The sequence below is a fragment of the Patagioenas fasciata genome, chromosome 3, assembly GCF_037038585.1.
Source record: "Patagioenas fasciata isolate bPatFas1 chromosome 3, bPatFas1.hap1, whole genome shotgun sequence".
Classification (NCBI taxonomy): Eukaryota; Metazoa; Chordata; class Aves; order Columbiformes; family Columbidae; genus Patagioenas; species Patagioenas fasciata.
Genome location: NC_092522.1, coordinates 23,011,031 through 23,024,345, shown reverse-complemented (window position 1 = coordinate 23,024,345; position 13,315 = coordinate 23,011,031). Strand labels below are relative to the sequence as shown.

At 43.3% G+C, this 13,315-nt stretch overlaps 1 long non-coding RNA gene across 1 annotated transcript; it reads right to left on the bottom strand.

Moving 5' to 3' along the window:
* Positions 1-3,935: 3,935 nt before the first annotated feature.
* On the bottom strand, positions 3,936-10,845 carry LOC139827524 (uncharacterized). Its single transcript, XR_011738172.1, has 2 exons — positions 9,906-10,845; positions 3,936-5,902 (listed from the first exon to the last, which is right to left on the bottom strand). It is a non-coding gene; the product is annotated as an uncharacterized lncRNA (long non-coding RNA).
* Between the last annotated feature and the right edge of the window lie 2,470 nt (positions 10,846-13,315).

Below are 13,315 nucleotides of genomic sequence, written 5' to 3'. Positions count from 1 at the left end.
GACTCTGTCCCATTGACCATGACTCTCTGGCTTCTTTCCTTCAGCCAGTTCGCAGTCTACCTCACTACCTGATTGTCCAGACCACACTTCCTCAGTTTAGCAGCAAGGATGCTGTGAGAGACTGTGTCAAATGCTTTACTGAAATCAAGATGGAATCACATAATTAATCACATAATTTGTTCTATGCTGAGAAACTGAAAAGCCTCCCAGGAAAAAAAAAAATCACAGTATTTTAACAGAACTCTGTCCTATCATCTCATGGTAAGCAATTGCTCATCTTTTTGCATCTTTTAGGAGGAGCTGCCAATGTGACATATTAGGCGCTTATAGCTTTGCAGAAATCTGAGCAGAGGACATTTGAGCCTGAAATGTTTGCCTAATACAATGAAGACATATGAGTATGTTGATGGCATTGAATGTTTAGAATATAGATGATAAAGGGTCAGTTGCCTCCAAAGGTTAGTATTTTTATGTCTGATTTGAACAAGAATCAGTTATGAGCTTAATGAATTAGTTTTCCTTATATACTTGTAACATACATGTTTTTATGAACAATTTGATGTCAAATACACAGTTCAGCGATGAGAGGCTTTGAACTGAAATGCACACCCTAAGCGAGAACAGAGAGTCTTGGTTTTGACAGTTATTGATTAAAATAACTCTTCTCCCACTTTCTTGGTTAGTTAGAAAATATCGGGGCTATCTCCAAAATGAATATGAAATATACAAGGCTTTTTGAGAAGGGCAGGTAAGTGAAGGAGGGAATTTAATCTGTCCCCCCGACATGTTAAACAGTTTGGTTATAAGGAAAATATTCACAACAGTTCAGATGTGATGAGAGAAAGGCGTTTCGAGAATTTAAGCTCGGTGCTTGCGCTTTTTTCCCCTTTCATTTCTTCACCTGTATCTTTGTAAGTATTTGTCTCCACATTGTATGAGGAGCAGCTAGAGTCACTTGGTTTGTTCAGCCTGGAGGAGACAAAGAGGAGACCTCATGGCGCCTACAGCTTCCTCACCAGGGGAGGTGGCGGGGGGCAGAGCTGATCTCTTCTCTCTTTAGTGACCAATGACAGAACCCAAGGGAACGGCAGGAAGATGTGCCAGGGGAGGTTCAGGTTGGACATTAGGAAAAGGTTTTTCACCCAGAGGGTGCTGGAGCACTGGAACAGGCTCCCCAGGGAGGCGTCACAGCCCCAAGCCTGACAGTGTTCAAGAAGAGACTGGACAACACCCTCAGACACATGGTGTGGACTGTGGGGTTGTCATATGCAGAGACAGGAGTTGGACTCGACGATCCTTGTGGGTCCCTTCCAGCTCACAATATTCTATGATTCTAATCAGGAAAAAAAAGGAGAGATGATGATTTTTATAAATATGAATGTTTCTGACACATGAGCTTTGTAGCATCACTGAGTGCAGCCACACTGAAGAAGGTAACAAATATTCCATTTGATACTATCAAATCTGAACCATATCTGACAATCAAACATGTATATTGCTTAACTTCTTGGTAGCATTTTAGCAATGGAGAATAGTACATTAATAAAAACTGTCACCCTCTGCATCTCTGATTTATAGAGAGTGTTTAAAGATTACCCCAGGGCTGGACAGGACACAGTCATTTCCTGTTTTATACCTCATTCTGCTATTACGATCTAGAGAACAAACTCCTATGGTTTCAAAAGTAGTAGGTCTGGAAAACTCTGACATTACTTACGCTGGATTTTACAGGCTTTTTAAGGAGGCTTTTTTGTGTAGTGCCAGTTGAGGACACATTCATGATGAGGCACTACTGTACTTACTTCATCCATCTCCCAACACCTGTATATCAGGCCCTGGATTTGAACAGGATTGCAGCCTATGAACGCAATTCAGAAAGAATGGGTGGAGACCTGACAAGGCAAAGCAGGGAAGACAGACATGCACCATTATTGAAATGAGCCACTATAATAACATAACAGCTCCTAGGGCTGTGACACGTAGGCAGTGTCTGGCAAATGTGGCATGGGTCAGGAACTAAACCTCAGAAATGAACTAACACTAAGGAGGAGGAAGGCAGGAGATGAAAAGCATTTCAGATGTACTAACTAGGAGATGAGGCCTCTGTGGTTAACGACTAGATGCAGACTCTCGTTTTGCATCTCAGCTTGCCACTGACCTCTTGAGTGACCTTGCGAAAATAATTCCATTTTTTATACCAGATTTCCACACTCTTTGTCTGTCTTACCTACTTAAATTGCAGGCTTCGAGTGCTGGGGCTATGTACTTACAGAGCACAGAAGCTTATGACTTCATTGTGTAAGGAGCAATTAGAGGAGGCATGTTGTTTTTACAACTGGGGCCTGGTACCTGACCCCAGCGAGGGGGAGGGCTGAGAGACATCTGACTATGAATCTTTATTGCAACCAAAGTCTTTTCAAACTAATCCCAGAATGCAAATTGATTACTGTATTTAAAGAGTTAAGCTAGGCGTAAGGGTATCCAAAGAGCCAGGAATCCGTATTTTAAATAAATCAGTAAGGGGAGGGAGTTGTTGGACTTAGATGAGTGACATAGGTAAACTGAGGCAGGTGTCGAGTAGTCTGTAAACCCTGCAGTACCCAAGCAATGGGGAACAGTGGAGGGAATTTGCGGCTGGGATTCGAGGGGAGGGATATAAGCAGGGGCTTTTTGCCCTATTCCGCATGCCTACCTTTAGGTAGAACATGTGATTTTGCAAAATTGTTAATAAAATATGCTTTGCTGAGAGATCCTGCCTGATCCTATTATATTAGCAAGATGATAGGTTCCCACGATTGGAACTTATTGATGCCACCATGGTATGAATAATGCATTGCAATGATCCACTGCTTAATGACAGTTTACATAGGTTCCCACCTTTCTGCAGGGAAGGGTTCATAACCTCTGTGGCAGTGATGGCTCTTTTCAATTTCCGTACTTTGCCTAAAGCTGTTCACCCCGTTTATGACAGGAGTGTGGTGTCTACCTAGAAGCTTGTAGGATCAGATGAGCGCTTCCCGAATTAGCTGAGCTTAGGTGGAGAGGAGTAAATAACCCACTGCAAGCTTGTGTGTTTAAATGCAAGGCATAGCTATGTAATTCTTCATGGGGGAAAATGGAGAGCTGATAGATAAGTTTCTGCCATGGAAGTTTTTTATTTTACTACGTCTCATGTCAGAATTCAGTGCCTCCTGGGGGTTATGGGGTTGTTGGGGTTTAAGGTCTGCCCTTTCCTTGCCTCCTGATCCAGCACGTGAGATGACTCTTTGCACAAGTCTTGGCCTAAGTGTGTATTCCTTTAACCCATAAGAAAGGATCCGAGATCCTTTTCTTGATTCTTTGACACAAGACTGTTGAGCAATGATGAAGACAGCAGAGCGCAACAAAGCAAGGGCGTTAGTTTGCTGAGTTAGTCATGGCCAAGGCAAAATACTCATGCTGAAATAAATAAATAAATAAATAAATAAACCTAAGACAACGACAGCATTTTAGTGGGAAAAGCCACGGTCCCTCTGATGGGGCAATGGGGGCCTGTGTGAACGGCAAGTAACCCCAGTTGCTATGGCCCCAACTGGTGGTCCGGACATCCCAACAGCCCGGTGCTCCGGCATTTGCCTTCGGGCAACCTCTGAAGCTCTGGGGCTTGCTAAGGGCTGTGTTGGACAGTCAGCTCCTGCTGGCGGGTAAGCAAAATGGCTACCTGCAATCCCCTTCCTCTCCTGGGGAGCGGTTTTCTGTCTGATTGTGTCAGTGCACTACTGTGAACGTGCTCGTCCCTTCCCATTTAAAACCAAACAGAATATTGCAGTTTATTTTGAGTGGTGCGCCAGTAGATCAGTGCCAGCTCCTGCCTTGGGTTTGATGTCTAATTGCTAGAAATTATGGCAACATCATTTACTCTAACAAGGAATATACTTGAAATAAATAACTTAAGCTTTTTCTATGGATAAACAATGTTTAATCCAATCCCTTAATTGTATTCTTTAAACATGTGTTCATTAGAGCATAAGGAAAACAGTGCTGGGTGCGCGGGGGATTCAGTCCGCCCAACACGCACACTTTTAACAATAAGAAGTGTGCTTAAATACAGTAAGGTATTACATATTCATGATAACCCCAGGAACGCCTATACATATTCATGAAGTGAGTCTCAGATAGCCATTTCCATAGCCCCTCCTTGAGCCTCCCCTGTTGGGCCTGCGCAGTGTCACTTGGTGAATTTGAGGAGGGGTCCTTGGGGGTCTTTGGATGAAGGCTCCTTCAGCTTCGTCACAGTGGACTTTTTACCTTTGGCTCATTATGAGGAATTGGCTGGAACCGAAGCTACCAAACCGACTGAAACCAGACTGAGACCCCTTTTTGCTGTAAATCTTGGCTATCTTGTCTCCTCAAGGTTGCAGCGGGTGCTGTAAAACCTCTTATCTTGGCATTTGATGAAGTCCTGCTTTTTTTAGCACAATTAGTTACATACAGCTCTAAACTAGATATTAATTACGTGACTTAAAATGTTAGCTTGTTAGTAGGCCCTTATTATGTAGTTGCTTAACCCTTAAAATGTTAGTTCCCTCTATCAATATAACTTCCTAAACAAGTTTGATAACTTTTTACATAGAACTTAATCACCTTTTTCCAGGTTCAGAGTCCGTGCCTCATTTGGTTATATCTGTAAACATTAAACATCTTAGCACGAATCACAACTGCATTTTTCACAATTCCCCCTTTTTCTTTTTATCCTATTGATTCGTGCTTTGGCCTCAAAGTTAGCTAGTACTTGCCTAGCGGTGGCTAGATCCAGTTTGGTGTTATGTTTTAGAGATGATCAATTTATACCCCGTTCCTTTTGTTGCCATTTCAGGATCTGTAGGCATAGCTGAGATTTGCATGCCTTGGACTACTGAATGTATTAACTGAATAAAGCACGGGATCATACATGGTACAAACAGTAAACCCAGAAATGCGCATACTATCATGTACCCTATTTTCTTCCACCAGGCTACCATTTTGAGACCAATATCCATTAGGTGGACCTGGCCACCAAGTGGGAGGAATAGAGGTATTTGATGAATTTGCCCGCAACACTAACTTGCAGGGGGTTTGTCCAACGTATTCAGTAAAATTTCGTTTACCATCCTCCCTTGATATGCATATCTGCCCTGTTATTAAGTGACTTAATACCCATCCTTCTGGTCTTTTTTTTTTTTTTTCTCGAGTTCCATGAGTTCTGTTCCATACCAGAACTCATGTTCCAGGTACCACATCACTGATCCCATGTTAATTTCAGTTTCAATTCCGCCGGTCCTTGAGTTACTTTCCAAGTTCTTTCTTCCATCAGGGGTCCTTTAACTCGAGAGATGTGTGTCCATCCTTTCTCTGCAGTCCTAACAGCTGTTTCTGTAGTTAAAAAAAAAACAAGAAAAAGGCCCCTCCCATCATGGGGTTAGAGTTTCTTTTTTCCAGGTTTTAATTAGTGTTGCCCCCGTATGTACCAAAAATTCTACTTGTTTTGTTCTTTTGGGTTTCTTCTTACCAATGCGTTAAGCACCACCCAGGCTGGTCACCCATAAGGACTAAAAGGTGATTGTGAAAAATATAGTTTTCCAGGTTGCACCCGGGTTACCCTCCATGGTGTTTCACAGGCTTTCTTCACTCTAGAATGATGAATCCAGGCATTCTGTTCTCTAATATTGGTAGCAGTGAAGGATATCAGGAGGTCTTGAAACGGACCTTCCTATTATGGTTCCAAAGTTCTCTGCAAAATACTTCACATACACATAACTAAAATGTGGCCCTCAATCAGAGGATATAACAGCTGGAACTCCAAACCTTGGTGTTATTTCATGTATCAATGTTCTAGTCACCTCCTAAGCTTTTGCTGTCCTGGTAGGGAATGCTTCTGGCCAACCTGAAAAAGTGTCAGTTAATACCAATGAATATCGGTACCCCCCTTTTCCTGGGAGTTCTGAAAACTCAATTTGCCATTGTGGCCCAGGCCCATTCCCCTTCCCCATTTGACCCATTTCTAGCTTGAGTATATTTTTGGGATTAGTCTGGAGGCAAAGATCACACTGCCATCACCTGTTTTACAGTGATATATAAATTTCTAGCTACTGTTTCCCTAATCAAATGTTTGCATAGTGGTTCTACTCCCCAAAAGCCTTTCTTATGTTCTTCCCTTATTAAAGGTCAAACTAGATGAAAGGGCACAATAAGTTTTCCCTGGGGGGTGTGAACCCACCCTTCCTTATGATATGATTCCTCTAAATCTATGATGAGTTTCGATTCTCTTTAGTATACTCTGGCTTACCTGTTAAAGAGACCTGCCCACCAAGGACTAGAGCACTTTCTGTTTTTACCTTTTGCTTAACCTTTTGTTTTGCCTCTCTGTCCGCCAGCCCTTTCTGATTCTGAGCTCACTTTCTGGTGTGCCTTAATATGCATGATTGCCATTTTTTTAGGAAGTTGAACTGCTTCCAGTAGTTTCAATATCTCCTCCGCACATTTGATATATTTGCCTTGAGAGTTCAAAAGTCCCTTTTCTTTCCAAATTGGTCTGTGCACATGCACAACCCTCGCAGTTAGCTGCTGCCGTCCATAAGCCAGTTTTCAGAGTTTTCAATAGGAATGTCTTTTAGATCTGGTCGACTGGATGATGTTGCTTCGATGGTCTTCAGGCAGTCATGATGAACTGGTTCTCTAAAGTTACCACTGAGGAAAGAAGCTAGGTTGACAACGTTAGTGACGATAATTTCTACACCATCTTGTTAGACACTGTGTGGGATACTAGCACAGTCATTTTCTGACCCATGGTAAATCTCCAGGCCTTCTGTAAATTCAGTACCACTGCAGCAACTGCCTGCCCCTTTGCAGTTGCATCTAACTGTTCAGAGAAATAGGCCACTGCTCGTCGATATGGGCCAAGATCCTGTGCCAATATACCCAAGGCTATTCCCTGCTTCTCATGAAAGAATAGGAAAAATGGTTTACTCACATCTTGGAGTCCTAGAGCAGGGGCTGACATCAAAGCCTTTTAAAGTTCTTTAAAGGCTCGTGTGGCTTCTTTGTTCCACTGGAGGTTTTTCTGGTCCACAGGGTCCAGGTCATGCACGTCTCCTTGGTTCTAGTAGCGATTAAAATGTCATCCACATATTGTAGCGTCTGTCCCTCATCAGACAAGGCTCCCCAGGATTCAAAATCTTTAGCAAGTTGATTTCCAAATATTGCCGGGCTATTTGTGAATCTTTGTGGCAACGCCGTCCATGTGAGCTGGGTTTTACATTTATTTTTAGGGTTCCCTCATTCAAATGCAAGTATTGTCTGGCTAGCTTCATGGAGAGGGAGGCAAAAGAAAGCATCTTTTAAATCTAAAACGATAAACCAAGTCAAATTAGGTGTTAATACTCTGAGAAGGGTGTATGGGTCTACTACCACTGGGTAGAGGTCCTCAGCTATTTTGTTTATAGCTCATAAGTCCTGAACCACCCAATATGACCCATCTGGCTGGCAGACAGGCAACATAAGGATGTTACAACTGGACTCACATTCCTTTAATAACCCTATTTGCAGGAATTTCTCTATTACTGGCCGAATTCCTCCTTCTGAACCTGGGTCAGAAGGTGTATATCTAAGGGGAAACCCGGTTGCTGTGTGCGCGTTACACACAACCGAGCAGCCCAGCAGGAACGAGTCAGGCAGCGACTGCCCCCTCCGCTCCATCCCCCGCGGACGGCGAGCCCGGAGGTGAGGAGCTGCAGCTCCAGCAGCCGCCGCTCCCCGCCGCTCTCCCCCCCTTTTTTTCACCGCTTTAGCAGCCACTCAGCTTTTCACTTTTTTTTTTTTTTTTTTTTTCTTCTCGCCGCAGCTTATCAAGGGGAAGCTGCCGGGCATAGGCTTGGGCTCCTCTTGCCCCTTTCCTCTCTTCATTTAATTCCTGCGACTATAATCTTCATATTCAATTTCAATTAGCTGAGCAATAGTTACATCCCTCAGCTCCTACCTTTTGTAATTTCTTACAGATGTCAATAAACAGCGTATTAAGCATCAATCCCTTACATTAATTTTAGATCCAAATCACTCTATCCACAGAACAACACGAGCTGCAATACAGCTAACCCAGAATTTCACATTCAAATCACTTCTCCCACTAATTTACTCTCATGTGTACAGATGCATCTTAAGAGGGAGCAAGGTGGTACTTTAGTAATGGAACCGGTTCTCATTTTGTAATTATCTCCCCAAATATACCAAATATAAACATGCAAACTAAAATACTGAGCTCAGACACGCAAACCAGATACCAAGTTCAAATATGTGAACAGATCACAATTACGCTTCTTCAAGCCAATATCTCAATTTTAGCATTGCACCTTTGAACCACTCACTGCTCATCTGGGTGGAACCACCGCTGGGTCTCCTGACAAAACAGGTCAGTGTGCGCTGGAGCCCCATCGGCACCCGGCCCCCCGCTGCGGCAACAAGCTGGACTGGGCAAGGCTTTTATTAGTGTCTCGTCTGGGGTGCTACAACTGTTATCCCAAAACCAGGATTCTTTATCGGGTGCACATACAAAAGAAAAGCCAAATTTAGTACACCGAAATGAGACACAGCCTGTCACAGAGCTGCACAAGTCTGGATGCTGGAATAAAGCTAGCATGCTAGAAAGAAAAGTAATGGCTATCACACACAAAACCTCATCACCACATTTACACAGTCAAGAGCTAAATTGCTCATCATCACAAAATCTACATTTTGGGTCAATCTGTGATCTTACTATACCATACAACAGACAAAGACTTACGAAACTGCAACACATTCAAACAAATACCCACAAAGAAAAAAACAGTACTAAAAGGCATCTTGCAGACTGTTCTGCGAGTTTTTCTGTGATTCATTTGTTATCAGCTAATTCTCTCTCCACTTGCTGAAGTTCAAACCATTCTACTTGTAAATCTGTCTACAGTGATTTAATGATCTCTTGCTCAGTTTGCTTGTCGTTTGTGGCAGCTATCAATGCTGCTTCCAAAACAGCAGAAATCTCAAATCTGCTTTCTTTCGCCAAGTTCCTTATCTGCTCAGTTAAAATATCTGGAGACGACCAATGTCCAGAAGCCCACCTAAGACCCTCAGGAGTTAGCAAGCCTTATAATCTTTCAATAAACTCAACATCAGGGAGCAGTCCAGGCCTGGCTTGACCCGGAATGCCATGACCTACTGCCGGAGAACACAGCACAGACCGATCAGTCCTCCTTTAGAGCCTCTGGCTCCTATCCCCCCCAAACTGCTTCTCACAGAATATCCCACTTCTGACACCAAATAAACTGTCCTGTCCCAACAGATGGGATGAGGGATGAGTTAACTCTTTGTTTCTCCTTATCTCTTTGAGTTTTTCTAGTTTCTTTCTTATATCTCCCCAGGATTTTGTTACAAACTGGGGGGTCCACTCCTTGAGTCCATTTATCCTTTACTTTTTCCTTGGGTGAACTTCTCTTCATCCCAGAATTCTAGCATGATCCCCCCACAAGGGACTGTTGGGGGTCCAAAACTCTAACATTTCCCCCCACAAAGGGACTGTCAGGGGGGTACCTCCGGCAGGTCGCTCCCCTTCGACCTCTTGTGGGAACCTCAGACCCACGAAACCTGGCTCACAATGTGGGGATCAAACCCACTTCAACTAGCTTACAACGTGGGACTCAAACCCACAACACAGAGAGAGAGTGCTTCACTCGCTTTGTCCCTTCAGTGGCCAAGCCCCTCGCAGGGTGTTGGAACCGCACTTAGAAGGACTCTGCACTCGCTTCGCAACCAGGTTGCATCTCAGCCAACACCAGTCACACAATCACATTACCCAATCTGATGGTACTTACAGTCCATTTTTCCCATCAGGACCTACCTGACCCGGTGGTACTTACAGTCCACTTTTCCCGTCGGGACCTTCGTGCACTCTGGATTACGGTTAAACTGCAGTATTCAGGGGGAGTGAGCTCAATTCTTCTCAGTTCTTTTGCTTATGCTTTAATTTTGGATAACGTTGGTAGCTCTTCACACATCGGAGTCCAAGGGCCACTATTAAAGTGGGGCGCCTCCCTTGAACCTGAGGTATCACAGAGCTATCCAAGGTTATCACGTCAGGGTCACCAATTGAAATAAATAACTTATGCTTTTTCTATGGATAAACAATGTTTAATCCAATTCCTTAATTGTATTCTTTAAACATGTGTTCATTAGAGCATGAGCAAAACAGCGCTGGGTGCGCGGGGGATTCAGTCCGCCCAACACGCACACTTTTAACAATAAGAAGTGTGCTTAAATACAGTAAGGTATTACATATTCATAATAACCCCAGGAACGCCTATACATATTCATGAAGTGAGTCTCAGATAGCCATTTCCATAGCCCCTCCTTGAGCCTCCCCTGTTGGGCCTGCGCAGTGTCACTTGGTGAATTTGAGGAGGGGTCCTTGGGGGTCTTTGGATGAAGGCTCCTTCAGCTTCGTCACAGTGGACTTTTTACCTTTGGCTCATTATGAGGAATTGGCTGGAACCCAAGCTACCAAACCGACTGAAACCAGACTGAGACCCCCTTTTTGCTGTAAATCTTGGCTATCTTGTCTCCTCAAGGTTGCAGCGGGTGCTGTAAAACTTCTTATCTTGGCATTTGATGAAGTCCTGCTTTTTTTAGCACAATTAGTTACATACAGCTCTAAACTAGATATTAATTACGTGGCTTAAAATGTTAGCTTGTTAGTAGACCCTTATTATGTAGTTGCTTAACCCTTAAAATGTTAGTTCCCTCTATCAATATAACTTCCTAAACAAGTTTGATAACTTTTTACATAGAACTTAATCACCTTTTTCCTTTTTCCAGGTTCAGAGTCCATGCCTCATTTGGTTATATCTGTAAACATTAAACATCTTAGCATGAATCACAACTGCATTTTTCACATACTGAAGATAATGAGTAACAAAATATCTATAATGAGGAGTAGAAGGTGAAAAATATTTAAAACAACAGACATATATCCTCAAATATCAGCACCCTTATCTAAACTGACTTGGTAAGCCAGCAAAGCTTCACTAATTGGTGCCCTGAAAGTGAACTAGCCGGATTATAATATGAAAACTACATCTCTCTTCTGGAAGTCACCCGTTGCCCAAAGAAAAGACCCCTGCCCACTGAACATGTACAATTAATTTTTAATACACTTCAAATGATGAGAAGGCTCTTAGCCAATTAACACATAGGTAGGAATGCATATGTATTATAAAGGAGCAGTTCAATACAAACCAAAGGATAAAGAACCAGAGTCTTGGAAACTGAGGTGTTCTAGCTTTGTGGATTTACTACCTAGCACCCATCTCTGCACAGACATGAAATAAATATCCTGATTCTGTGTTATTCAGCTTTTTGCACAGCAGGTAAAAGAACCCTGATTTTTGGGACAATAAGCTGGGGTCTCTTCTTGGGAGTCCTCTCAGCTTGAGCTCCCGTTAGTGCTTAGGAGCTGGCCCTGTCAGTGGTGCCCGTGTGGCATGGAGCAGCCCCTGTAAGCAGGGGGGTGTCCCATGTCTTGGCCTCTCAGAAGTGTGGGGCAGAGCAGTCTGAGGTGGGATGTGCCCTCCCTGGATTCAGGGTGTGGGTCCTGGGTGCTTTCTGTCATCCTGGCAGCCTGTTCAGTGTGACCTCGCTGTAAGAGGGGTTCAGGTTCAAGTGCCTGAGCCTATGCAAAGGGCTGTGAGCCAGGTGAGTGGAGGCTGATGTGTTCTGTAGATCCAGGGCTGGCTGGTGCCCTGCTCTCCTTCGGCAAGCAGGCCTGGGCTGCTGGGCCTGTGGCTTGAGCCCTCCATAACCATGAGCAAAACAACTTCATCTGTGACTGGTCATGCCTTATCCTGGATGCCTGGAATAGGTGCCACAGTGCTGTCAGAAATCAGGCAGCCCTGTCTTGGTTCAGGACTGCTGCCCCCTCCTGCCTGGCAGGGCAAGCAGCTCTGTGGCAGGAACTTTGAAAGAACAGAGATGCTGGACCAAAAAGATACTGACCCAGACTGGCACATCAGGACAGATTTGCTAATGCAAGTTGAGTTTTGCTGCGTGCAAAGGGCACTTCTGGTTTCATTGAATGAATTTGCCTCCAGTGTAACTTTTCCTTTCTTATTCAGCATATGCTCTTCACTGCTATCAAAGGGCAGTTAGAAGGTAGATGATTTCTTTTGGAGCTGAGAGTAAAATAGGCTATTAATTTCTCTTTGAAAATGGGAACAACTGTACTTGTATTGTCTGAATTGCACAGTTTCCATGAAAGATAAAAAACCCAGCCTGAAATCTATAAAGATCATTAGTAAAGTTTTTCTTGATTTCTGTGGGAATAGAAGTGTCTGGAGGGATTAGCAGTATTGTAAAGCAGCAGATTGCTCAGTGAGTAAAGAGGAGCCTGATAGCTACGCTCCTTTGTAATGCTAGATGAAATACATTGTTAACCTTTGCTTGGTAAGTTCAGCCTACTTCTGCTGGGTTGGGGGTAACCTGCCTGATACATTGCACAGGCACAACTTCCATGGGTGCTCTGCAAAGCTCAGTGTTCCTCATTAAAATCTGAGCTAGTGACTTTAATATTAATGCTGTACTCAAGCTGCTAATAGAAATACAGTTATACAATATGTCTTCATGATGGTGTGAGTAACACAGTGCAGATACCCAAGGCTCAATACGTGTGCAGCTAGAGCAAAGTGGTTAGAAAATGAAACAGTGAAGTTAGAAAAATCTCCTATGCCTAATTGCTTCAAACTGCATCCTAAAGATGGACTGGTACTGAAGGAAGTTAATTGGCAGGTCTTCTGACAATTTGCTTGGGTCTTTTTGTACATCCTTTTAGGTCAAAGTATCCAGCTACTATTGCTACTAATTGTCGTCTAAAATTCCCGCCATCTCTAAGGAGCTGCAGGTACATGAATGAATGGCTTACACCTTCAATACAGGTATTTTTTATGTATTACCTGAGTGGATTTAACTGTTAGAGATTCAGCTGGGCATACTTGCTTGGAAAAGTAGTGAGTGGGCTGAATTAATGTTGGGAAATGTAAGCAATAATCTTTCTTGAGTAGCTTGCTTAAAAACAAACAAAACCCAAACCCAAACAAAACAACAACAAAAACCCCAAAACAAAACCAACAAAACTTGACAAAAAATCCCAGCAACAAGCCCTCAACGTGGTTAGCAATTCCGTTGTCTGACTTGACCAGGCTTCTTGAACTGAAGGACAGAGAGGTATTTACAACAACAGAGTATCCTGGAAGTTCAGGACATTCCGAAGTTCTTTGAT